At 36.3% G+C, this 26330-nt stretch overlaps 1 protein-coding gene and 1 long non-coding RNA gene across 5 annotated transcripts in view; one reads left to right on the forward strand and one right to left on the reverse strand.

Annotated features, from left to right (window-relative positions):
• LOC145686159 (uncharacterized) overlaps positions 1–26330 on the reverse strand; it is a 550748-nt gene that overhangs the window by 477780 nt on the left and 46638 nt on the right. The window lies entirely within an intron of this gene.
• LOC145686162 (uncharacterized) overlaps positions 1–26330 on the forward strand; it is a 135534-nt gene that overhangs the window by 108007 nt on the left and 1197 nt on the right. The window lies entirely within an intron of this gene.

Here is a 26330-nt window from a genome sequence, read left to right on the forward strand (position 1 = left end):
TCTAGTATTAAAAAAAAATATATATATATATCATTACATCAACACGAACATGTGATGAAGACAATGCTCTTTTTTTCGTATATTAAAATGAAGAAAACATGAAAAAAGATGATTTCAGAAGAAAGGACAGGAACTGTCCATTTTAATTCTTTGGTTTTGGTTTCAAAACTCGCTGTGACGTCATAGAGCGTGACCAACTTGTCTTCTGAAGTATGATGATACTCTCTACTCGCAATGACAAAGACAGAAGCGATTTGATTCCAACCAAGTGCTGGGGGAAACAAAACCACTCGGCCTCTCTTTTGCAGGAGAAACTGGATTACTGTCACGTACAGCATACTTATTACAATGCAAGGTTACACTGACTGAGATGCTTGGCCGTGACTTTACTTCTTGAGAAAAAGGAAGAGAATTGTACAGTGATATACATCAGACGCATTCAAAAATATATGTCTACGTAAATCATAGAAGATCTGCCTTGTATATAATAGCTTTTGCGCAATTTTAAGATAAATTGCTCTTACCTCCTCTCTTGTTCTGACAGTTTCTTGAATGGTGCATACCAGTGACGTACACTGCATTGCAAACGAAAACAAAATAAAAATCATACTTCGCGGCCATTTTTCTTTTAGTCCTCTTCACCTACTCCCTCCTGTGACGACAGTTGGCAGAATATCCGTGTCACATTTTATATATATCTTTCTTCTTTTTGGTACACCCTGCTTCTTATTTCATGTGTTTAGGACAATTAGAGCCTGAGCTGCGATCACTGAAAGTAACCCTATGAAATTTGCATTTCTCTAAATATATCGGCACGTTAACAACGATCTTACCTGGTAAAATGGGCATGGTTACCAATAGATTAAAAGAAAATATGTTCGGTTAGGAATCTTGGTTCAGTTACACATTTCCTTTATGCATGGAGTTAAAAATGGAAGAAATTGTATATTTTATATATATAAAATTCGTGGGTTGCCATTTGTCTGTTAGCGTATAAGTTCGACTAAGAGTGTAATGGTCGAAGTCGGTTACATTTAGGCAGAAGTCTGGATGCGGTAAAGGAGGGAGAGGTCAATATAATTATGAAAATCGTTCAGGAAACCGGTTACACCTAGTTACACTTACCTTTACACTTACCTAGTTACACAGGATGATTGAAATGTCTCGTAACCTCCTGTAATACTGTTGGAAATGTAAAAGTTACATTCATGTACATTTTGTAGCAGCGGTGTCTTAACAAGGAATCCTACAATACGGAAGAGAGGCTGATTGTAAGTGTATGAGCACAAGAACGTTTGCATTCCGGCCAGAATTTGGACTAAACTCAGGAGACCAGCTCCTCCCAAGAGGACAATAGTGCGTTGGGCACAAACTGTTTCTGATAGGATTAATGAAGGACAAACGGAGGATTGAGCAAACTTCCACGTGAAGAGATACTCGTGCAGGAGAGGCGAAGCCATCTGTGCTACAATAACTCAAGAAGTCACTGCGAAAACTGTCTCGCGAACTAGGAATTTCAAAACCATAATCTTAAAACACATGACAATGTATCTTCAATTGAAATCGTTTAAGCCAGCATTCGAAAAAGATCCAAGTAACAATGATCAGAACATAAGATGTGTGGTATGTGAACTGTTGTTTGATGTACTTCAGGCAATGCCGCAATGTGGAAAGCCGTTTTTATTCGATGAATATGGAATTTTTCGTGCTTAAAATATTGAATTAATTCTCTCTCCCTCTCTCTCGGGCCAATACCTCTAAGTAACTTAACCGAGTGGCTAATGTTCGTGCTTTCCATTCGCGTGGTTCTGGGTTCAATTCTCGGTGGAGGTATTTGCTTAGGGTACGAACTTAAGTAATGGTTCGAATTCCACCTCATATAGCCTCTGTACTGAAAAGGGACGTTAACTCAATATTTTCTCCACTGGTCCAGTGGCTAGCGTGTGGGCCTTTGATGCATATGTTCTCTTGTTCGATTCCGAGCCGGTGAGTATTGAAAGCTTTGCAATAGTTTGGATTTTATCTTAAACCGTACATCTCTTAAATACGTGTTATCCTAAGCAAACACACAAAAGTTAATTAAGTTAAGTTAATTTTAGTTTAGCGTCCCGTTCAGCAGCGAGGCTATATGAGACGTGGACCTACTGATTAACGTGGAATCCGAACCACATGAGCTCCCGCCGGCAAACACACAAAAATAAAACCAATGCAATTTCCAACTTAATATTTTGTGACGTCACAATTTGCTGTTCGAATTCTCAGTAAGCAACACAAAGAGAGCAAGGAGAAGGCAGGAAACGTAGCATTGGACGGAGACAGTGTTGACAGCCAAACAAGGCATAGTCGATGGTATTGCAGATACACTACTCGTGGATTGATTACTAATTGAACACTGGCAACACTTGTTTTGTTCCACGGCTCCTATCCCGTTCCGTTCCCCTTTTTTCCTTAATTTGTTTTCTCTGCCCTAGCTCTGGTCATGAAAGCCCGTTTCTACGTCATCCATTGACGAGTTGGAAGTAACTACAGGATATGGATAAACACAACCAAACAACTTGAGTGATTTCCTCTGCCAAATCATGGGCGGCGATTAGGGGGGGGGCAAAGGGGAGCAGTTGCCCCCCCACTTTTTTGAAGCAACCCATTAATATATATACACCGCAGTTTCATTTGGAAATATAAAGTTTTTGTATGTATTACTGTTTCATAGAAAAATTGTGCTATATAATATTTGCCTTTGCGTGAGTATGTATTGGTTGTCTTCCTCTGAAGTTAAGAAAGCTACAGGAATTGCGTTTTAAGTGCAACGGAAGACAATCCAAAAATTCGAGCATATTTACAATCCAGATGTATAGAAGCCAAAAATGCTAAATCCATTTTCAGTTTTGTCAGGAAACGAAGAAGTGATGCCCTTATGTTTCAGAATTGGTGAACAGTTTTCTTGTTTAGTGGCCCCTACTTAATACAAATGAGTGAAATCAACCTCTAAACACAAAAAAAGTTGTTCAACAATTCTAAAAACATGAGGGCGTCACTTTTTCTTCGTTCCCAGACATAATTCAAAAATGGAATTTGCAGGTTTTGCTTCTATATTCCCTTCTTACAAAGGTTTGATATGTTAGCCGCTTTGAAACTAATTGAGAGAACATTTAGCAAAAAAAGAAGTATTTCACAAGTTATTCTTTAATTGCACAAAAATTGACAACTCCTAAAATGTCTTCTCTTTCTTAAGTAAGGAATATTGATTAAAAAGAGCGTAATAAGAATCAACTTCTATCTTTTCCACTGTTTTGTAATGTAATATACAAGTAAAGTGGTGCGTCTTTAGGGGTGTAAGTGTGTATACAATTAAATTTAGTGATTCAACATAATTCTAGGTTTTAAGATTATTTTGTATAACTGTAGTGTGGAGTGATTCTAAGTATTTTGACGTGTTCCAAGAAAGTGAAAACTGCACCTAATGGCAACAAACATGTTTCGGGAAGTTGCTAAAGAAAATATTTCTTTAAATGTCGTAGCATATGCTTGTAGTATTTACTGTCTTTCATTTTCTGAGAGTAATAACATACATTTAATGGCATGGGTGGAATTAAAAATATAAGTTGTTCATTAATCCTCACTTATATGACATCTAGAAAACAAGGCTCATTATTCATTGTTATGATTAATATTATCCTTTCTATTTATTTCTTTTGTAAATTTGTTATTAAATAATCTGATCACACAATTTTCCAGACAGAATTTTAAGATGTTCATGAGCAAGAAATCAGATCTCTTCTTACACTTACGTTATTTAAGAGTATAAAGGTCTAGTACCTACTACCTACTTGCGTTGGTCTTGTCAATTTACTTAATAAAATATGAAATACGATATATGGTATTTTAACTGAAAAATATAGTATCCTATTAGTTATACAACCTTCAGTCAAACAAAGTGTTAGAAACAACCAGAGAAACTAAGATTGATATACAAATATTCAAATCATGTTTTGCCCCCTCACTTTTAACATCCAATCGCCGCCACTGTGCCAAATGAAGGGAAAATTCCAATAAACACGAGTTACATTTTTGAAGAGTAACTGCTGAATGTCCTTCTGATGCCATGCCTTCTAAATTGGTTGTGTATGTACGGTACGGTACGTAGATATGGAAATTTAGAAAGAATTGGTGTTTAAGTGGCCGGGGCGGATTAACCCATTTGGAGGTCCGCGCGGCTAGAAAATGTATATGTGGCTCCTACTGACTTGGCCTAACACATTTCTGTGAAAGAACAGTAGGTAAGATAAGGGAATACAAGTAGTTCTAGGACATCAACCATGCCATCCATTAGATGATATTAGGCCTATACTTAATGGAACAACTTGGAATGTAGATGTAACAAACGAAGTTTGTTTCATGATTGTATCTTGTTTGATACTTATTTTTAGACAGCCAGTTGAGATTTTGATCAGAGTGGAGGCCCCCGTCCACCCACCTAGTGGCCCGAGTCTCCAGCTCTCCCTAATCCCTCCCTTAATCGGGCCCTGCTTACTGGACGAATACTCATCTCTGGTGGTAGCAATCCCTGGTTCGATGTCAGGTCAAGTAAACTTGTCGTTGACAACACTGGATTTCTTAAGCTTGGTTCTAAATTCGCATTCCACCAATCTCTTTCATAATTATTCCTTTCTATCAATTATCCATGTCCTTTAGCCCGAAGGACATAAACATGGGTCGTTAATTTATTAAATAAAATTATTTCCCAATAGGAGACTCTGTGACGAAAAGGAAAAAAAAAAAAAAAACAGTGTATCTATCTTTGTACGACAGATGTGAGATTTCTATTCTTGAAACAGACAAATAAATCTGAACGAAAATCACATTTCTCTGACAGTCACTAGTCACGCGATATGTCACTTGTTGCTCCCCATAGATGTCTGCATGGTAACATTGAAGTAGCTTAGAAAGTGCAACATTTATTATATGAAACGGTTGCATACTCTGACAGCTATAGTAATCTTGTATTTTCTCAGCTTTTTACTTGTATTCAGCTACACTCCAATGCACGAACATATTAACGCAATATTTTATTTAGTTAACTTATAATAATCCATAACAATGGACATTAAATAAGTTATTTCCACAACAGATTAAACCTGAAAGGTTATTCATATTTTTGCTAATAAAATTTAACTTAAATCACTTTAATGTTAATTAGGAAGAAAGAAGGGGTCAAAATCAGGGCTGACTTATTTGGTTTTGTTTGCTTTTCTCCAGTTTTCGGCACCCTCTCGCTTGGAAACTATGCGATTTACGACTTACGTACAGGTATATGTTTATATGAATGCTAGCGTAAGAAAAATTAGTATATGCTTCGTTAGTCAGTCAGTTTTTACTATTACTGAAGAACTCTGATAGGCGATGCTTTCTGTCTTGTATTCTTCAACCAGAATATAAATTTTCGGGATTTCCAACTCGAAACATTCCCACATCAAGCTGACCGTGCGAGAGGAAAGGAGTTCTCATCTCAGCGATCCCCCCCCCCCCCCAAAAAAAAAACTATGGATTCGACATCGACACTAATAACTTATCGGTCATTTTCGATCATTTTTATATATCTTCCCCCTCCTCTAAGTTGCACAGACAAAGTGATATGATAAAAACCATCCCAGGCCCGTACCTCATCTATGTTGAAAATTTGATCGAGATCGGTCGGGTAGTTCAAAAGTCATAAACATAGTCACTTTCATTTTTATTTATAAAGATTTCTTTTCGTGTCTTGCTGTACTGAATCTTTTCCTAATTTATAACACGGTATTTATTAACATCCTATATTACCTATGGATCTTTTCGGTACAAACTACGAATATCATTGAGGTTTCACATAGATCTGCAAAGAAACTATTGTTGGAATTTCATAAAATATGTACCAAGTTGGTTCGGGTCATGGCTTTTCACATGGGACGAGAAACCAACTTGTGAAGTATGTAGGGGCTCCTTTAGATGTTTGGTAAACAGTCTTTTCAAAAATATTACTGGATGTAAGAAAATCTGAAGATAATTTTATGATTGAATAAGCACTAATGAATGGTGACATGTTTCCTTTCTTTCACGCTAATTTCGTATACCACGTTGTTAGGTAAATTTCACAATGGTTAGCCAGGAATCTTTATATAAATATTACTACGCCGGATTAATTACTAATTGCATGTTTCAAGAAGTGCTAATATTTAATCGACGAACACCTAATTCTATAGGTAGGGATGTAGTGACGCAGGAGCGGAGAAGGGAAGCCGAAGAGCAACGTTCCGGGGCACTGGTATTTGCTGTTTTGTAAAGATTTAGGGTTAAGTTCGGATAAGCCCGCCGCACCAAACCAATTACTAAGGTAAGTGGACGAAACCAAATCAACCTAACCTATCCATAAGTAATTATTGTCGTGTTGAAAAGCTACTGGGGATTGGCCGAATAGATGCCAAGATTTGTTTGTATTTATATATGCCTATTATGAAGTTTAAATATCGTTAGATCTAACGAATAAGCCTAACACTATAAGTAGAAGATACTGCTAAAGTAATATGCAGCAGACACAAGAAATGACAGAAGTAACAATGCCTTGAGAGGGAAAAGCATATGATAAATGACGATAGTATACAACACCCATAAAGCTGGGTTCTGAGGCGCGATTCGAACCCGCGACATGCCGGTACAAGTCTTGCGATTGCCAGTCTAAACCCTGTATTGACACGCCAGCCTTTACATTTTAGTATACCCAACGCATTAAGTATTAGGTATGATTCCCTATTTGACAGAGACTTTGTAAAGACTTCATCGGAGTGGTTCAGATCCTACTTTAAAGTTTTATTCTATATTGCTTCCCTACAAAGGATGAAAATTCAAATCAATCACATATTCCGTAGGATGTGAAGCAATTTACATATAGGCTCCATTTAAATGAATATTTTAAAATTAACTTCATGTGTAATAATACAACTACTTTAAAATGAACATCGTGTGTATGTATTAATATAACCCTATTATCAAATACCTTCAAGAAACAAATTTCTCAATATTACAAACCTTTATACAAAGAAATCTTTAATTATGGTAATATTATGTAGGTATGTTATCTGTAATTTTTCATTACTTAAATAAAACTAATTAGCTTTAGATCTTATTTATGTTCTTTGAGGAAGCAATTTTGAGTTGAGTGAGTTTTTGGTTTTGCATCCCTTATCCAACACCTGAAGACGGGACATATCTATTAACGTAAGACTACGTTAATGGTTTGAATCCGTTGTACTGTACTTGACAGATGCACTGACCACAGCGCCGTAACTTGGGGGAAGAAGCAATATTTGTGCCCCCTAGAAAAAGTTGTTCTGGGCTCTCCCCCAAATTCGAAAATAGACCCTTTCTTTCCATCTTTCTCTTACACTTTGTGAGCCCCAGAAGCTTGTGGGCCCTCTCGCATGCCCCTGGGCCTTTTACATACATGACAAATTGAGGAGGACAATATTGACAAATCTCAAAGCCATATAAATAAATATTATTTCTAGGCAGTTTTTTTTAGTAGACAGTTTTTTTTTACTGAAATGAGCCCACGACTCATTTTTGTTTTAGGCCTATTTACGTTTTGTGTGCTGTTTTGTTTATGTAATGTAGTGAATCTGTTTGATGCTTCATTTATAATTTCATATTCGTATCGTATATGGAGTAAGAAAATTTTGTCTTAAAGTGGCCCCCCCTCGACTGGCAATGAGCTTCTCTGGGGGAGGGGGGCAGTTGACCCTCACAAGTTACGGCCTTGACTGACCATCGTGCAAGATCAACCCTTACAGTATAGGCCGTTGCCCACCACATTATTTCGCCTCCAAGACAAGAGAGCAGGATTGCAGGACCACACGACTAGTCTTTTGACACTGGTACGGGAATTTTCAATGAGCAAAATGGCTACACAAACGTAAAGAAACATGATGATCAAGAAATGACGAGTATAATAATAATAATAATAATAATAATATAGAGAAATAAAATATAATTTGTACTGCAACAGCATTGTCAATTTTCCTTTTGTGTGCTAATAATAATAACCGTTTATTATATATCAAAATAAATCATAATGATAATGTTGATAATTATCATTTTAAAATGGCGTAACGACAATAATCAAGGAAATAAAATATCATATCTATACTAATTATGGGACTTATTTTTTTTTAAAAAAAAAAAGAGATTCTCTTGGACGAAAGAGAAAATACAGGATCTGGTAACTATTTTCGGTCAAATAATTATAAACAATGTAAACAATGTATCTGTGTGAACTTCTTTTTTTTTTTTTAATGGTCTTGTAACGAAACGAAGAAAAATTTTCAACACATCGAGGTATAAATGTCATGTTATATACTGTCGCTTTCGAAAAGCATGCAATAGAAGATCCGCCGCACTGCGATTGCAACAATGACAGCAGTTTTCACGTTCGGACTCACTGAAGCGAATGCGTGCAATTTTTCTTTTCTTTTCTTTCTTTAGACAAAGATTTTTGTAGCAAAACATGGAAAAAAGAAAATCTTGTAGTGATGTCAAAATTGGTTAATTAAATACGGTAGCTTCAAAATCAAAGATACATACTACATCTATTCTCAGAACTAGAATTGCAATAGCTTAAGGAGTTGAACGAGATTTTTGAACTTATAACTGGAAAGCTTACTGATTTAGATGAAACGTCAATGAAGCAAAGAAAATCTCTTTCCTTTTTAGCTACTGTTAGAAAAATATAAAACCTCAGAGAATTGTAACAAGAAATGCCAATTTATATATAGGGTGGATCACATATCTAGATACATCCTTGTACTTTTAAACTAACATATTTAAGAAAAAAATACAATTTTGTACCTGTCACTATTGTAGAGACCTACAAAATTTGGATGTTTAAGATGTTCGTAATATTATGGCGTCCTGTGGTATTTTAAGTTAAAGATGTAAATTTGAAATGTGTAATAATCAGATATAATGCTACTTGAAAAATATAACTATCTTGGGTGGGCGACACTGTTAATGGTATTGCAAAATATGTCAAACAATGTCTCAGTCTGAATACTTGTAGGACCATACGAAATTTCAGCGTTTTCTTTTTTTTCTTTTTTTTTTTTTAGATCTAGTTTTAAAAGTTAAAGGGACGTATCAAGGTAAATGATTCACCATGAAATAATGAACGTTTTGTCCAAAATATTCGTTCAGAGTAGACATATACGGTATTTAACAAATCAGGTAATGACATAAATCCATTGTGTTACATCTTTTTCTCAAATTTTACAAGAAATATCAAAATCCAGTACTGAAGATTTTCAAACTTTGCAACATCTACATATAGCCTACTATAAATTAATTGTGCCATCTCATTACCTAATACACGCTGAATATATACAGATGCTTATCAAAATAATACACAGTCGTGAAGTTTGCAACATGTAAGAAGTGTAAGGTGATAACACTGAGAATGCATGTGCAGGGTGTGTAATGTGATCGTTTATAATGCATCAGGCGGATAGCATGAAGGCCTATGCTGAAGCGAGCAAATAGAGATGCAAGGGTTCGGAAAAAAAAAAAATTGCTTTTTTTTGGGGGGGGGCTGTTTTTTCTGCTTCGCTTTCTTGTTTGGGAAATTTTGGGCTTTTTTGAAAATTTTGCTTTAATCTGATAAAGCAGACTTTGTTTTGCTTCTCTACAACAATAAACTCATTTAATTAGTGGTTGATGCAGATAATAATATGAAACTTCGAAAATAAACCATGAATTTCAAAAAGATTTAAAATTCTTACATATTTACATTATGAATTCCAAATGATTAACCAATATATGTAATACTATTTTAACCTCTTATATACAATAAGTATTTTTAAAAAAGACAACAAATAACTAGCAAAATTGTATGTAGTATTTTTACTTAAAATATCACACACCCTCTTTTTGAAGCAAAATAAAGAAAAACATGAGAGAAATCTGCACATCAAGAGCTTTGTTTCGGGTGGTTTTGTATATTCTTGAAATTTTCCAGTTAAGTTTGTATGAATATTTCGAACAAATTTTTCACTGATTGATCACATACGTAATAATCTGTTACCACCTATCAGGTGCTTCGGATCTGCAAAATCGGTAAAGCTCCAAATTCTGTAATGCACTGACTGTTCCTTAAGCTTGTTCAGAATCGGGAAAGTATCGAATTTTCTGTTCATGGATCATATACGTAGGCCTAATAGACGGTTCATCTGAGCGTATGGTTTCCTAGGCTGTAGAATATACAGTATAACCACCATCACGGTTTACCCAGTCCTGAAGGTTTCTGAATTTTTAACAAGAAAATTCAACATTTCGTTACGAAACTTTTTTTTTAATTTTTTTTTTTTTTTTTACGAAAAAGAGAAACTATGGAATACATTTAAAAAGAGTGGAAGAATCAATCACTGTCCCAATTCACGAGAAAGACGACAAAATTGATTGTAATCGAGGCATTTCTCTTAACATTCTATTAATAAGATTGACCCCATACGCAGATGAAATTATTGGAGATTATCAATGTGGATTTAGTCGAAATCGACCAGATATTTACCATTCGACAAATACTCGAAAAGAAATGGTAATATATTACCCAGTACATCAACTGTTTATTGATTTTAGAAAGGCTTACAACTCGGTTAGGAGGGAAACATTGTACAACATTCTTACAGAATTTCGAATACCGAAAAAGCTAGATTTATTAAGTGTTTAAATGAATCCCAGAGTAAAGTCCGAGTAGAAAAATGCGAGCTTTCACGTCGAGATTGGCCTGAAACAAGGATATGCGTTATCGCAGTTATTATTCAGCTTTGTTCCGGAGTACGCTATAAGAAAAATCAAAGATAGGAACCAGAGCCTAGAGTTGAATGGTATTCACCAGGTTATGGTGTATGATGATGATGTAAATCTGATAGTAGAACAATCGAAAGGAATGCAGAGGCCTTATTAAACACTTGCAGGGACATGAGTAAATGCAGAGAAATCTAAATACAAGAAAGTTCACAAGAATCGTAATACGGCAAATTATGAATGCGTTAAAACATCAATTAATACTTTCAACACAGTGGATACTTTCAAATATCTGGGATCAATATCACCAGACCAAAATCATATCCCCACAAATAAGTTAAATGTCGACTGAAATCAGGAAATTCTTGTTATTATTCAGTTCAAAATATTTTGTTCTCGCGAATTCTGTAAAGGAAATTAAAGCTTAAAATATATAAAATGATAATCATGCCTGTTATGCTTTATGGTTGTGAACATGGTCGCTTACGCTGAGGGAAGATCGCAGACAAAGTGTTGGAGGATAAAATCCTGAAAAGAATATTTAAACCCAAAAGGAACGGGAATGGAGAATGGCGAAAACTTCATAAGGAGGAACTACATAATTTATACGGTTTACCAAACATCGTTAGAGTCATCAAGTCTAGGAGGCTCAGGTGGGCAGGTCATTTAGCCAGAATGGAAGAAAGTAGGAACGGTTTCAAAGTTTTAACTGGAAATCCAATCGGGAAACGTCCATTAGGAAAACTTAGGCCCAGATGGGAGGGCAATATTAAGATGGATCTAGCAGAAACAGGAATACAGAGTAGAAACTGGATTGAATTGGATAATGACAGAAGTCAATGGAGAGCTTTTGTGGCCATAGAGAAGGAGAGAGAGAGAGAGGGAGAGAGAGAGAGAGAGAGAGAGAGAGAATACATTTAAGTTAAGCACAACAAACATGAGTGAATGGTTAGTTTTCGCGCTTCTATCGTGAAGTCCGGGATTCAACCCCCCATTCGACCATTTTGACAAAAGTTTTTCTTAATTTCATCTGTGAACGTAGATATAGTGCGTGTACTGTGAGTCCTTGCCGACTTCCTTTCTAATCGTTTTTAAATCTTTGTTATTACTAATTACCAGCAGTGATGGATTTGCGAAGAGAGTTAGGGTGGGGATATCTTTCGGATTGAAGCCTCTACCCCGAACTCATGGAATTTCTAAACCAAACTAAATATTAGTTTTGCCTTTACTCATAAACTTCAAGATGTCTTCAAAAAATTAGGAATTTTTAGAAAAACTAAGCATTAATAAGAAAAGCCCCTCCCAAAATACTTTTCTAAATCCGCCACTGATTATCAGTATACAATGGTCTTCAAGGCTGTATCTGGAAGATTATAGCTGAATATGAAAACGAAACGAAATATTTGTTATGCCTGTACTCATAAACTTAAGCTCCTCTTAAATAAAAGTTAGGAATTTTTAGAAAAAACAAACATTATTCAGAAAAAAAAACTCCCAAATATTTTTTCTAAATCTGATACTGATTATTTCTATCAATTGGTATTCAAGGTTGTGTCCGGAAGATTAGGGTATATTGTTAAATCATTGCACAGCTACAGTATAACGGAAATGTAGAAGTACGCTCTGACAGATATATATTGAAAAACGTACGCTCTGATGGATATATTGAAAAACATAAGTTTAATTATGTGCTAGAAGCTAGAGTACTAAGCTCTAAGAAGTGAAACACGGATGACTAAAAAGAAATGATCTAGAGAAGAAAAAATGTCGATAATTCAGAAGTTAAAATAAAGTTAAATAGCTTCTAAAATTGCCCTCAAATACTACGTACTATATTATATATTACTGTATTCGAAGTAGGGAAAAAGCAGAGGTGGTATGTTTTATTACGATTTTGACTCGACATACCGGCTATCTAAATGTTGAAATACAATGAGGGTATGTTGCCTAAAAAAAATCCCATTTTTATTTCCACGGTAACTCAAAACCATGGGAGAACTTTTCCGTAGTTACGGGTGGGGAGCATACATAGAAAGGTTTCTCCACCCGCCACAACTTCCTGAGAAAAGTTTTTAAAAATCCTCTTATATTGGATTATAGAGAATTATACACGAAAATGCTCTAAAATCGAGTTTTTATACTAACAATTTGTAAATGGGTTCCGCAACACCATTGGCTTTCGGAGTATCTAGTATCTAGTAGTATCCATAAAGACAAGTCTGTAAAGGGTCTACCTAATTCGGCCAAATTATGTACTATTCTAAGAACTCTGCACATGGTTTATTCATATGCAGAACCTTGGGTAGCAGTTGCATGCAATAACCAACACAATGAACACGAGTCCTTGTGTAGCAGTAAGGCGTAAATTTATTTGTAGACACACCATTGATATCCCCGACTTGAAAATTATTTCTACATAATAAATAAAATCTTTGACATGTAAAGCTATTTGTCAATTACTGTGTATGTAAGTGGATTTATTAAAGGTATATTAGCATATACTTTCCAGTGACGGTATGTCTTGATCATTGAAAAACCAGAGGCCAGTGGCGGCGATTGGACGTTAAAAGTGGGGGCGCAAGACATTATCTGAATATTTGTATATCAATGTTAATATACAAATTTCCCTGGTTGTAACTATATACATTAATAGGGCATTTCAGAAAAGTGGGTGGGGGCAACTGCCCATGCCAGAGGCAGTATGGCATACCACACCCCATACTGTCTCACTTCGACCACTCTTTTATATATATATATATATATATATATATATATATATATATATATGTTACTGTGAGAAAGTTATTTTATTCAAAAGAAATTGATTTCTCCTAATCAGGTGTAGCCACGGGTAGAAGGAAAATCGGGAGCCAGCATCCCAAATCAGGTTCGTCTGTTGTATTTCTTAAACTTGTTTAATAATTGCAGCAAATGAAGAACGTCATCCATTTTGTTGCCCTCATTTGCCTAACTGAGTGCACATATGAGATTTAAAACTATACTATTGCATGACAATGTCTGCGTTTGTTTTAGATTTTCTTGGATTTTTAAAAAATAACATTTATACATATAAACGCAAAGTCAAAAAAAAAATGGATTTCTACACTATAAACAGGTTTTGTTTCCTTATGACCAGCTTATTCTTACACTTTCTACAGCCTATGATTCTGACTTCATGCACCGAATTCTTTGTACAGAAAGGTATAATAATAATAATACTGGTAGTAGTAGTAGTAAAATAATAATTATTATAATGTTGTATGTGCTTGTAACATGTATATATGATGGACAAAGTAAAAAAAAAAATCATTTGATTTTTATGCACGAATGAGCTATTAATGCTTTCATAGTTTTAAAAAAGACATTTAATTTACTTTTACCATGTAAGAGCCTGCTCCCCTGAAAAAATAATGCCCCCACTAGAAAAACTTGCTTGTTACACTAGATTTTTTTTTTAAATCTAGTGCAGTAGTGTACTTGTATCTTAGCTACCTGTGAATAAATCCCCTCTGCATCATTTTTGTACTGTTGATTATCTTTGTAAACTTTATTATTTAATTCCCAATGTGAAAGGAGTTTTCCTTTCAGGAGTAATGAGACTAATAGATAGAAACGATAGTGATCTTTAATTTTGAGCAGCCAGCAGATTAGTTTGAAGTATTCGCCTTACAAATCTTTAAGAAAATGGTATATTTTAAAAGTATAATGTGGACAAATTATATTCCATCTTCGACGTTAAATATGCGATTTTAGCGGAGTTAGTGAAGTGTTCAATTAATGAAGAGAAAGAAAATCATATCTAGAATATCATTTCATCTTACATAAACTATCACCTTGAATTTGCAAAAGAAAACTAACCACAATATTTTGTTGTGATGTGTACATTTTATTTTTTTCAGAAGGATATTTTGAAGGTGCGAAAATGTGAGACTATCACGTTCAACCAAATTTTATTACATCACGTTCTAGGTCTATATTATTTGCTAGAATAATAATAATAGAATTTATCATCAAAGAAGACACATTCAAATTGCCTTATATTGTATTTGAGATTTGCGTTCGTAAAATAGTTTCATACAGTAGGCCAACTGTGGGGAAACATTTTTGTTTGCGGCTGTAAATTGATGATGATAAATTTACAAATTACTTTTTCTTTTAGTAAGTCACATATTAATTCGTTGGATCTAGTCCATTAGTTTTCCATTTCCTGAAATCTTCACTGTATAACCAAGTACACAGCGGTGCGAATCTGTCTTCAACATTGGAAGTAGGGGGGGGGGGGTTAGACCGTTCCAATATTTTTTTTAAACAATGTTCAAAATATTTATGAAGTTGAAAAACAATGCTGTGGAGAATCAGAGGAGCAGAGTTAGAGTTGTCTTCAACACTGAAAGGTGGCCAGATTTGAGGCTTATTCTTGGAAGGGGGGGGGGGGGGAATGAGACTCATATTAGGGTAGATGAATTTGATTTCTGAGATGAACCTGTTGTAGATTATATATTAGGCGATGAAGTAGTGGTACATATCAGTATTACAAACCAGTGCCGTGAACACATTCTGAAATCTAAATACATGCATATTTAAAATTGTAATTTTTCTATTTAGGCATCCACAGTGATCCTCATCCACAACGTAGATAAAAATCACATTTTGAATCGGATTGTTGGGGGAGACAGTCCATCTCAGTTTCAAGATTGGTGACATGTTTTCCTCATCCCCCCAGGATTTGCGCCAGTGCCAGTACATTCGCTATTTCCTTAATATTTAGTTCACCAGACAAGAATTATTGGAATTCCGGGAACTGATTTACAATGATGCCCTCACACAAATTTCGGATTCCATAAACCCCCAGCGAGCAGCAAATCTAGGGCTACTCACAAGAAGGTACTTTACTTTCTTCATGCAGAGTATTATACAAACAAATAATAAACTCTGCTTTAGATAGTATTATAGAATTATGTCTAGAAGTTCCAAATTCGCCCGATAGATGTCACCGCTGAAGCATGTTTGCTGCCATCTAACGGTGTGATATGTAATTTCTAGCATTCTACAATTGCCATACAACTGTTTCAGAAAATGAGATTGATAGTTATCAGTTACCGTCACCCGTTAAGATGTTAATGGATTGACTCCATTAATGGACTTGGTCGAGATAATCGCTCTAGCCATTACAGAAAAGAAAAATATATATAATTTCGATCAAGAGTTCTCGTGCGGAGCAACAGACATACTACCATTACAATATTATAAGGCCCACTAGCGCGATCCTAATAATTCAACCAAACCGTCCTTGAAAGGGATAACTGGTATTTTCATTTTTTCTTCTGCTACAAGCTACTTGCTAGAAATCGATAATTTGTTAAGTTGATCTCTCTCTTTTTCTTTTCTTTTCTAAAACTTTTCCACGATAAATTTGCATGTTCTTTTACAACCCTTCTTTCTTCCGGATTTTTAAAAAACTTTTATTACAGTTCTTTGTTGAATGTTCCATGCTGTAAGCTGAAAGATTGAGCGAAACGATTTATCTGACATGAGGTTCCCATCGGACGGAACAAGAGGAAGGAAAGAAAAGATAGTAGTAATTGGCATACTTTTTAAGCTGACAGATGGCCATTTAAACCAGCAATATCGCCAATTCTCCAGTTTATCTATGTAAATTCGTAGGTACAGTACTTGTAAGACCAATTCCACACAGTGAAAATTACTTCATGCAAAAGTCACATACCATAGAAATATTCTAAGTGATTGAATTACCTAATAAAATCAATCTTGATCTGCAGTTGGGCGTCCAGCTTATCAGCGAAGTTATGAGAAGTGGATTCACAGCTTAACGCTAGATCCGAACCACATGAGTTTACGCACCTTTGGTGTGGGTAACCCGGGTTCGATTCCGGGAGCTCATGTGGTTCGGATTCCATGTTAATCAGTAGGTAAACGTTTCATATAGCCTCGCTCCTGAACGGAACGTTGAACTCAAAATCAACTCAACTCAACCGAACCACATGACCTTGTGCTGGGAATCTTTAACAAATTCAAATACAGTGAAATCTCAGAATAATAGACACAAATGGGACAATTATTTATGTGTATGAGAGGTAAACGTAACTGAGAGGTGAGACAATTTTAATTTTTAATTTTAATCCGTCAAAATTTTCATTAATTTTTCCTCAATGGTATACGAAAGGGTCATCATTTGATCCCAGGCCATGTGAGTTTGTTGTAGTGGACAATGTTGTACCACGTGTGCTCTCCCCTTTTCTTCCTATATTCTTATTGATGACACCAAATTGTTGACATTCATTCAGCCTCAGTAATCATTGGTCTTCTTTAGTCTAAAGGCCGTAATCATAGGATATAACACTTAAAGATGTCACTTTTTTCCCCCCCACACACAGATTAGGAACATGGCTTTTTTCACCCTAGTGTTCTTTCGATAAAAAGGAATAAGTACATTAACCTTCTCCAGAGCAAGGTTAGGATAGCAGAGCAAGGTTAGGATAGCAAGTTGATTTCCCTCATGGCGTAACAAAACATTGGAAATCAGGATAGGAGACAGAATAGAAAGCAACTGAAAGTACCATGTAGTTATATAGGAAAAATTACTTCGTTACTCAAAATTACTCATTGTTGTTGTGTTTAAGTTTAATGTCCCGTTCAGCAGTGAGGCTATATGAGACGTGGACCTACTGATTAACATGGAATCCGAACTACATGAGCTCCCCCGGGAATCGAACCCGGATCTCCCACGCCAAAGGCGCGAACGCTAACCGCTTAGCCACAGAGGGGCTCGTCAAAATTACTTATGTTCCTATAGAATATGTACCATGCTCTAGAAAAACTGCAAGAAAATTTCTATGCAAAACATATTTTTATTTATTTGACTGGAGGACATGCAATATGTCCCCTTTCAAAAATAATTGGTACCATCCCGGCATATTTTATGCCTGGTTTTATGGGAAAGGAAGGTCGATAAAGAGTAGGTTTTCTTTATGGACTCAAAATATTTAGAAAATTACTGTGAGCAGTGCAATTTAAAGTTACATAGTTCATAGTGTCACATCTATATTACACATTACATCTTAGGTACAGATTAAAATATTTTAGTAATTATATTTACTTAAAAAATTGTTGTAATATAAGAAGCATAAATCGAAACATTGATCCACTGCTACACAAATGCTAGTGCTGCCATCTCTTGAGCTTATGTGAAGTAAACCTATCACAAAGTTCGCCTGTTGCATCAATTCAAATGAAAAAAGGAAAGAAATTTTTTTTCCACATTATATGTAATACTATTGGAAAACAGATTGCTGTACAAAAATTCACTAATACAGTAGGGTTCAAGATTCATTTAGAGCTATCTAGTTAAAGTACGGAGGAAAAATAAGACCCGCTTTCTTTTTTTTTCTTTCTTTTCTCTGTAGCTGCAGATATGTGGGGAACTGCCGCTTGTAGAAATGTAATTTCACTCTTTCCTCTCTTATCACAACGAATACATCGTGAAATTTTCTCAAGACTACGTTAGCGTTGTCGATTTGGGAGCGACACATCCAGGTTTGATATTGTAGGGTAGGGAGTTAATGTTGAATCCAATGTTAAATTGTGGTCCAAGCTGATGTGCAAAAAAGTCTTATATTCCTTCAAAGAAGGGTGGTACAGTAACTAAGTGGAGCTCTCACCTCTGCTACAACGGGGCTCTAGTTCAATACTAAGCCATGTAAGTTTGTGGTGGACAACATCGTATTCCTTGGGCTTTCTTGGAGTTCCCCCCTTTCCTCTTACATTTTCATTTCACCAACGATTTCATAATATATCGACTTTAATTATCCGTCTTTTTTAGCCGACATAGTGCGTAAGGGTGGGACGTAAATCTAAGAATTTGATTTCATTTCAATTTAATTCAAAGAAATTAATATTTCTCATACATGATACAATTATTTTAATTTTCATCTACAATTTGTTTTCATTTCAAACGTAAACTCACCCTTTCATCTAGTGCTGCCCACGCCCCGAGAAGTGCATTTAAATTCGAGACGAGAATTGAGACGTAAAATTCCTCTAGCCTGAGATCAATGACTTGAGTGAACTAGTGTTGCCCTTAAAACACTGGTACGCGCCTTTGGCGTGGGAGGCCCGGTTTCGATTCCCGGCAGGAACTCTACGTGGTTCGGATTCCACGTTGAGCTGTAAGTCCACTTTCATAACCTCGCAGCTGCGAGCGACGCCAAACAATAAAGTCAAATCAAAATCAAACCATAAAATAGTGTTTCAGTATTTTAGGATTCCTAATATGATATATAAATTGATATTATACGTTTAAAGATAGGCAAGTCATAACACAATATATTCCAGTAGTAAATATGGTTAAAATGTTGTATCATACCCTTCGCGGACGTCTCGTAGCGCGGAAGGATTCTGATATCTTGTAGACAAAATTAGAAACAAAATCAGGCATATAAATTTTGTGCATTAATTTATAAAACGAAAGGTGACAACTTTCAAGCTGATTCGAGTTGATTTTGAGTTCAACTTTCGTTCAGCAGCGAGGCTATATGAGACGTGGACCTATTGATTAACGTGGAATCCGATCCACCTGAGCTCCCGCCGGGAATCGAACCCGGGTCTCCCATGCCAAAGGCGCGTACGCTAACCGCTTAGCCACGAAGGAGCTCAAGTTGATTCGAGAAAAAGCTTTTCTAGAATCGAGAAAATTATTCGAGAATAGGAACAAGAGTAGAAAACTTTATTTCTAGTCTCATGGGAAACACTAGTCACTACCTTCCTTCCTATTAAATCAACACAACATTGTGTATAACGGAAAACAAAGGTCCTTGAGTCCTTGCATAAATATGATGTACAGTTTCATGTGGTTGGTGGGGAAACTTAAAAATAATCCACCATGACCTATAGCGTACAGCAGGCCCAAGGCTTGCATGTAACAACAACGGACGACGATACCGGAGGGCCGAAGGATCCTTCCCCTAAGGTATTTGTATTAAAATACTCTTTGACTTCATTTAGATGGATTCGGACTACGAAACAACATACACCTGAACTTACGACTTTTTCCAAAGTTAAACAGAAATTGGCGCTCGTAGGACTAATTACTTATATTCTTACATACTCATATGATCGAACAATTCGCTTAGGTCTACAAGGAGATGCACATTGTAATAATTAAATAGTCATTTTTTTTCTCTATATACAAAGTAATCGTGTCCTTTTTATGACACGTTAGGCTGTGTAAAATCAATCAAGATTTTAAGGGGAGTTTGAAGGAACGTTAATAACAAAAAGATGGCAGCCTTATCTTTCCAGTGTATTTTTGCAGCCTTATACAACATACATACAACTCAATGAAAATCGAGAAGTATATTTCAAAACTTTCCCAAAAACAACTTGAATCAATGATTAGAGAGTAGTTCTTCCACTATTGTTATTTGTTTCGTTCTTGATAGTTTCATTCTTAGAATCATATTTCTGAAGAGTACAGTTAAATGCTTTCAACACTGAATACATAAATATGTTGACTCGAAATATCATCCGAATATCTATTCAAGTTGTTTTTGGACACGAATTTTGATTTCTTGAATTTAATTGAATTATAAAGAATAATGATGCTCACTTCAAAATACACTGGTAAGTTGAGAAACCTGCTGCCATCTACTGCCAATATTTGAGTCTATACACATGGAAGCATTGGCTGCAAACGGAAAGCTACTAGATGACTCGTTATAACTGTACCTCATGCAAAATAATATTGTCTTGGGCGCTCTTGTTCCACATTTCGATTATCTTTTATCTATTTGAAGATATCACGGAATTACTGTAAAATTAGCGGTATTTTAATTTCGCAGTGATAAGGCCTCTTAAGACGTGTAGCAAATGATGTAGCCTCGGGAAGAGTACGGGGACTCAAGTTTCCCAACCCTAGATAATATGGTACACAAAGGATCGGGATCGATTCAGGCCCTATTCTTACTCAATCTACAGGGTGTCCGAGAAGTCCTTCCCTGATTACAGAAATTGATAACTCAGGCTAGAAATAAGCCCAAGAAGCCATGCCAACCAACCAGGAGAAGGCACAGTGTGTTCTGTGGTACCATGAGACACGATCACCAACCACGGTGCAGAGACAGTTCCAGACAACATTTGGGAGGACTCCACCTGATGTCAAGAGCATTAAAACCCGGTATGAGAAGTTCAAGAACACAGGGTCGGTTGCTGACCTTCCGAGGTCTGGTCGACCAAGAACCTCAGCAGACACGGTGGAGGCTGTGCGGCAGTCTTTTCTGAGAAGTCCTAAGAAATCGGTGCGCAGGGCCTCACGTGAATTACAGATGCCAAAAAGCTCTATCCATGACATTTTACACAAACGTTTATTGTTTCGTGCTTACAAAGTGCAACTCGTTCATGCCTTGTTCCCCGACGACGGTACACGTCGATATGACTTTGCGGTCGAAATGCTATCACGTATTGAGGACGATAATGGTTATCTCAGACGAATTGCCTTTTCCGACGAAGCGACATTCTTTGTCAGTGGAGTAGTGAATCGCCATAATGTACGCATTTGGGGTTCAGAACCCCCGATGGGGGGAGTTCAGGGAGTTCAGAGGCAGTCCAAAGGTGAATGTTTGGTGCGCGTTATTGCACGATCGAATTATCGGGCCATTCTTCTTCGCTGAGGATACCATCACATCTGCAGTGTATCTGGATATGTTGCAGCTGTATGCTGTTCCTCAGCTGCTTCAGTATCGCCCCGATGTCGTTTTTCAGCAAGACGGTGCACCACCTCATTGGGGTTTGGACGTCCGTGCCTATCTCGATAGGACATTTCCTGGGCGATGGATTGGTCGTGATGGACCAACAGCTTGGCCTCCACGCTCTCCTGACATAACCCCATTAGACTTCTTTTTATGGGGTTACGTCAAGGATGAGGTCTACCGAACACGTGTACCAGATCTTGAAACCCTGCAGCAACGAATAACCACAGTCGTTGCATCGATCCCTCCAGTGATGTTGGCTAATGTGTGGATGGAAATTGAATATCGCCTAGATGTGCTACGTGCTACCAAGGGTGGTCATGTGGAAATGTACTGATGTGACCAAAACTTTTATAGTTTGTAAACAATTCAACACTAGTTTCATATTTCTATCTTATTTCTAGCCTGAGTTATCAATTTCTGTAATCAGGGAAGGACTTCTCGGACACCCTGTACGTTTCTTAGATCTCATTCGGATTGTCAGCTCATATAGAAGTACTTACACGCTGACCTTAATTGTATTTCTTCACAGCACTGAGACTATAGGTTGACTACAAGCTACGGATTACAATGCTAACTTGCTGTTGAACAAGGTTCAATCCTATGAGATGTAAACATATGTAATTTTTAACATAGAATCAAAATTACATGAGCTTCCATCGGGAAGAATCAATCCCTCATATTAAGATTGGAAATACTTAATATTTAGTAATAGTAAGGTAAGCTAATCAACAATTTGTATGTAACTATATGTACTGAGTTCTTACAATAGTCGAATAATTAGATTACCGACTCTCGTTTAATACAAAATTTATAGTGAATCAATTTTAATTGCAGTAAAATTCGAACTTCAGCCATCGCAAAATATCAGTATCGAGATCTTTACTAATACTAATATATGCCTAAAATAACGTGTGTCAGCAGATTTTCACATAGAACGGCATCACCCGGAGCCACCAGATTTCGTAGATACACATATCTTCATCAGATCTAGTCGCGTACGATGCAGTTGTTCGTAAGTTTGACTCCAAACAGGATTAGGAGATCATATGTTCCGGATTTTTTTTAAAGTATAGAGTATTTCACAAGCCCATGAAGTTAGACAACCAAACTACTCTATTGTGTTGTAGGTTGTATACTATCCAGTTCTGCGAAAAACGCACTTCTGCTACGCAGGAAATAAAGTAAACGTATAAAACAAAACAAGAAAAAAATGTATTGAAATGCAATCTGTATCTATTCGTTCGTAAAAATAGCAGCACGCAAACGAGCGTCTACGGCAAAACAATTAACTTAGCTGGATATGTTCAATTAACACCTCTAAGTGTATGTAAATTCTTGCACCATTCTTGTGTGCACCATTCTTTTTAATTTTATTGATTGCAATAAAGGTGATCCTATTTCGAACATACATATCTACCTTTTTATTTGAACAAAAGCGATTTCAGGAGATTTTTGAAAAAGGAACTTTGTTTACCTGTCCGTGTGTCCGCCCGTCTGGGAGAAAAAAAAATCAAGAATGACTTGATGGATCACAACCAAATTCGATTAAGACGTAGAGAATAAGAAGTTAATATTCGAGTTTGTTTTCAGTTACGATATTCAAACCGGAAATGGTAGAAATCATCCATTTCCAGCTTTAACATTTAGTAATAGACCATAAATGGTAATAGATACCAAAAACCGGTTTTCTGCAATCGATTAAGCTTCCCAAGAATACACTTCATCTCCAACTTTAACCCTCTACTAAAACCGGAAGTAGAAATCCAGTACAACTTCCGGTTTGAATGTTGATCTACATAGCGAAGAAACTATAAGAGAGCGAGAAGTGGGCTTTTGGAATCGATTTAGCGTTCTGGCAATAGGTACCATCTCTCTCTTAACCCAGTATTCAAAATGGAAAACAATGACTTCCGGTTTTAGTGTTAATCACTATAGAATAAAAACCATAACAGATAACGAGAAGCGGGTTTCTGGCATCAAATGTATCCCAAGAACAATTTCATTTCTAATCTCTTTACCAGTGGCGTATTTACGATTTTGTTTCGGGAGGGCTTTGCTAACTAACTTTATTCCTGGAAATGTGAAAATTCTGCAAGATGTTTCATTTACTTTAATATAGTAAATAAAATTTCGGGGGCTTAAGCCCGGAAGCTCCCCGTAAATACGCCACTGCTCTTTACTAAAATCGGAAGTGGTAGAAATATACTACAATTTCTGGTTTCAAAATTGAGAAAATATCACGCCACAGAAACCACACCTTCATTGGTGCATACATGACACTGCCACATGTTCTTATTTCGCAACGTTAGATTTTATTGTCCTAATTACCCGATTTCTTCATATCCAAATTGTGTCCAGAACTCATCAGCCCAGATGAACTGGAGTTTCATTTATTGTACCACTCTGGAAAAAACGTAATATAACTGCTATGGGAGTCCATGTTCTGAGCACACATCACTCAAAAAAGCGAACAAAAAACTGAGTTATATATAGTTACATGATCGAGCTACAAATCATGAACTGAGTTTATTCAACTTAATAGCTGTGACAATTTAGTATCTGTAGTAGCTGGCAACGCTGTTTTGTGTTTTGCGATGCAAGCAATATAATTTAGGTTCTGGTGCTCATCTCATCACACACGCGCACCACTTGAGATGCAGTCGGCGAGAGAACGAATAGAGGAGAAAACATGCCTTCGCCACGCCGTGCTGCTACAAAAATTTAACACGCTCTTCGCTCGAGCTGTTCACTGCTGCTGATGTAATGGAAAATCTATTTCCCAGGGTATTAACACTCTCGTGCAGTTAGCAGGAACATTCCATCAAACTTTTTTTGTTATTTATTTATTTGCGCATACACATATACATACGTACATACAAAAGTAGAATTCCTCACAAAATTGAAATTTTTCTATTACTTTTCATGCAATCAACCCGGAAAATTCTTGTGAGGATGTGAGAATTTTTCATTCTAGAATATCATATATAAATGTGCGTCAAAGTTGGATGCTAAACCTAATTGTCGGGTGTATTGTCACGGGCAATTTCAAAAGAAATGAATGAAAAAATTTCTAGTAACACGATTTTGCACTGAGATTAACGAAGAGGGCGATGAAGAATGAATGAAATGGTGGAATAAGAAGAGTGTGAAGAAATGACAGAATCTCGAGAAAAAACACCCAAAATGTTTGTCCACCACAAAGTCCATTTGGCACGAGTAAGGACCGAACCAGGGACCCTATGCTTCAGAAAAATGTGTTCTACAACTGACCCACCACGGCCCCACTTTCGAAAATGTCTTTCATATTTGCAATTCTGTATATTTTTTAGAAATCACAGTTACATATTTTCGTTAAATTTTATTCGTCCGAAAATAACCCTTGACCAAGACCATAGCATCTATGTAGATTTTTTTTTTAAAGAAAAATAAAAAGTCAGAATGCCCTAAACCTGGAAACTGAACTATGGTCTTCTGACCCTCACGAAATAAGAAAATATAGTTCAATATGGGTTCAATTAAACATTAAGATTTGAGAATTTGAAGATGATAACTACGAAAGCTTATAGGAAAAGAAAGGAAGAAGTACTTAATCAAGTTAACAATAATAATACAAGCTTCCTCAATTTGAAAGTTGTAATAAATGTGGAATGTGTAGACAGATCTCAAAATTTTCTCTTTAGTGTAAGTCAATACAAAAACAACAGTACGTATCGCAACACGTTGTACTGTACCGCGGGTGATGGCGAGATATGCTTTATATTCGAGTTCTTATGATATTACCGCGATGTAAAGAAACTTAATATAGCCTGGCTCAATTTTATTAACATACATAGCGTCGTTTTAGAAAGAACCACTTATACAAGTTGCGATCAACGTCACTATCCACCCTGATTCGAGCTTTTTTTTTTTTTTTTTTTTAAATTCCAACATCACTTTCAAAAATGAAATGTTTCAGTTTAACATCCCATGATTATCACCTTTAGGCTAAGGGAGATAGATGATTAAGGGAAGTGAATAATGATAGAACAATTGGTGGGATTAGAATGTGGAAGGAAATAGGAGTATCCGAGAAAATCCACCAACACCATGTCGTCCACCACAAACTTACTTGGCCGAAGATCGAATGAGGGACCCCACGCACCAGAGTTAAGGGCTCTACCAGTGAGGTACAGTGAATCCAAACATTATTTTCGAACGAAGACACAAAAGTATGTAACTCTTCTTCACTTTTCATCCAGTCCCCGTAATATCACCTTCTGCTATTCGCTTCTGATGCTATGCTCCATGAAAGAAAAAATGTTCTTTTTTTTAGTTTAACGTCCCACGATTATGCCCTTTAGGCTAAGAGAGACCAGTGATTAAGGCAAGTGAATGATAAAATAATTTGTGGAATGAGAAAGTGGGAGGAAACAGGAGTACCCCGAGAAAACCTACGGATGTTATCCACCACAAACTTACTTGGCCGGGAATCGAATCAGAAATCATACAACAGAGGTAAGCACTCTAGCACTGAGCCCCCCCATATTGGAAATCCTAAATAGATTGTACGCATCAATTAGACATAAGGCAACATGCTCGTACCCGGGATATAGCCGACTATGCATTATTTTGAGGCGCGATGTAACAGTTTTCAAAAGACAATCACGTTGGCCCCACCACAGACTTATTGTTTACTCTAGGGACGTTTACATTAAAAAAAAATATCAAAAACTGCAAACATTCCATACATCAACCAAAAAC

Source organism: Thermobia domestica, chromosome 5, assembly GCF_964235325.1.
Source record: "Thermobia domestica chromosome 5, izTheDome1.hap1.1, whole genome shotgun sequence".
NCBI lineage: Eukaryota > Metazoa > Arthropoda > Insecta > Zygentoma > Lepismatidae > Thermobia > Thermobia domestica.